The sequence below is a fragment of the Lineus longissimus genome, chromosome 7 (genome assembly GCF_910592395.1).
Source record: "Lineus longissimus chromosome 7, tnLinLong1.2, whole genome shotgun sequence".
NCBI lineage: Eukaryota > Metazoa > Nemertea > Pilidiophora > Heteronemertea > Lineidae > Lineus > Lineus longissimus.
The window spans coordinates 18,612,570-18,615,069 of NC_088314.1; the positions used below are offsets into that span (position 1 = coordinate 18,612,570).

At 36.3% G+C, this 2,500-nt stretch overlaps 1 protein-coding gene across 1 annotated transcript in view; it reads left to right on the top strand.

The window, feature by feature from the left end:
• The window catches only part of LOC135490971 (ankyrin-1-like), a 14,979-nt gene that overhangs the window by 834 nt on the left and 11,645 nt on the right, over window positions 1–2,500 (top strand). The gene's annotated exons all lie outside the window — the stretch shown is intronic.

The window sequence follows — 2,500 nt, forward strand, 5'->3', positions numbered from 1 at the left end:
AGGCAATTGCGATGTGCTCACACAATACCAGTTGCTTGTCAGGGAAATGAAGTGGTTTTGATGCTCACATCTGTAATTGGAATGAAGTGTTTGATTGGATCTTAAATGCCAATATTACATTTGACTTATCTATTCCAGGTTACGCTGTCATGTCCTACTCTTTGAAGAAGAAACTGGTGGACATTCATGAACATATTCATCGATATCAGGAAGAGAAGCTTCTCCTTGTTCGTGAAATAAAGGCAGCTACGTCTTACCTGACAGGGCGAGTGATCAGCCTTAAAGAGATGCTGAAGGTGGCAGATAGAAGTCCTGAAGAGTTTGCAAGTGAGTTGGCCTTTGGTTCGGACTCCTGACTTGTAATGGACGCATGATCAAATGGGAACAAAACAAAATGAGGCCAATGAAGAGTGGCGAAATTTGATACTGAGTGATCTTATCACCTGTAAAGCAAATTGGTTATGTTTTTCGTGTCCTTACTGATACAGCTTTTATGCTGCATCTCTCCAACCATTTTCCTTTAGATCACTTCTTCTGTTTTTCATTACTCTAACCCTAACTGGGTTTTTCGGTGGGATGTTGGGAGAAGAGTATAATAACATAGACTCCGAAAATGTGCTCATCTGGAAGTCTTTGGTCTGAATGTAAACTTTGACAATTCATCACTGAGCTCATAGGTTCATGTGCACTTCAATCTCTGCAAGTCTAGTCAACATTTTCTTGTAAATCAGATTTTCCATTTCTTGTCCATTGGATTTTGGTGTGTTGATCCAATTTTGGTCTCCCTTTCAAATGATCTTTCTATTGTTTTTCTTTGCAGATTATCTAGATAGGGATGAGGCATACCATTTAACCAGTGCAAATGATAGAGCAATCCGCGGTGCTATGGTGGAGATACGTGGAACACTGGAGTTCTATATAGATCTGCTCGAGCAGAGTGCCAATGTATTCCATACGGTCACGCGTGACGAAGAATATCTGGAAACGTTTGACATTCTTTATCAGGAGGATGAAGAAGAAGAAAGGGCCTATGAGTGTGAGAGTAATGATGATGATGATGATGATGATGATGATGATGATGTTGTTGATGTTGTTGATGTTGTTGATGTTGTTGATGTTGTTGATGTTGTTGATGTTGTTGATGTTGTTGATGTTGTTGATGTTGTTGATGTTGTTGATGTTGTTGATGTTGTTGATGTTGTTGATGTTGTTGATGTTGTTGATGTTGTTGATGTTGTTGATGTTGTTGATGTTGTTGATGTTGTTGATGTTGTTGATGTTGTTGATGTTGTTGATGTTGTTGATGTTGTTGATGTTGTTGATGTTGTTGATGTTGTTGATGTTGTTGATGTTGTTGATGTTGTTGATGTTGTTGATGTTGTTGATGTTGTTGATGTTGTTGATGTTGTTGATGTTGTTGATGTTGTTGATGTTGTTGATGTTGTTGATGTTGTTGATGTTGTTGATGTTGTTGATGTTGTTGATGTTGTTGATGTTGTTGATGTTGTTGATGTTGTTGATGTTGTTGATGTTGTTGATGTTGTTGATGTTGTTGATGTTGTTGATGTTGTTGATGTTGTTGATGTTGTTGATGTTGTTGATGTTGTTGATGTTGTTGATGTTGTTGATGTTGTTGATGTTGTTGATGTTGTTGATGTTGTTGATGTTGTTGATGTTGTTGATGTTGTTGATGTTGTTGATGTTGTTGATGTTGTTGATGTTGTTGATGTTGTTGATGTTGTTGATGTTGTTGATGTTGTTGATGTTGTTGATGTTGTTGATGTTGTTGATGTTGTTGATGTTGTTGATGTTGTTGATGTTGTTGATGTTGTTGATGTTGTTGATGTTGTTGATGTTGTTGATGTTGTTGATGTTGTTGATGTTGTTGATGTTGTTGATGTTGTTGATGTTGTTGATGTTGTTGATGTTGTTGATGTTGTTGATGTTGTTGATGTTGTTGATGTTGTTGATGTTGTTGATGTTGTTGATGTTGTTGTTGATGTTGTTGATGTTGTTGATGTTGTTGATGTTGTTGATGTTGTTGATGTTGTTGATGTTGTTGATGTTGTTGATGTTGTTGATGTTGTTGATGTTGTTGATGTTGTTGATGTTGTTGATGTTGTTGATGTTGTTGATGTTGTTGATGTTGTTGATGTTGTTGATGTTGTTGATGTTGTTGATGTTGTTGATGTTGTTGTTGATGTTGTTGTTGATGTTGTTGATGTTGTTGTTGATGTTGTTGTTGATGTTGTTGTTGATGTTGTTGTTGATGTTGTTGTTGATGTTGTTGATGTTGTTGTTGATGTTGTTGTTGATGTTGTTGTTGATGTTGTTGTTGATGTTGTTGTTGATGTTGTTGTTGATGTTGTTGTTGATGTTGTTGATGTTGTTGTTGATGTTGTTGTTGATGTTGTTGTTGATGTTGTTGTTGATGTTGTTGTTGATGTTGTTGTTGATGTTGTTGTTGATGTTGTTGTTGATGTTGTTGTTGATGTTGTTG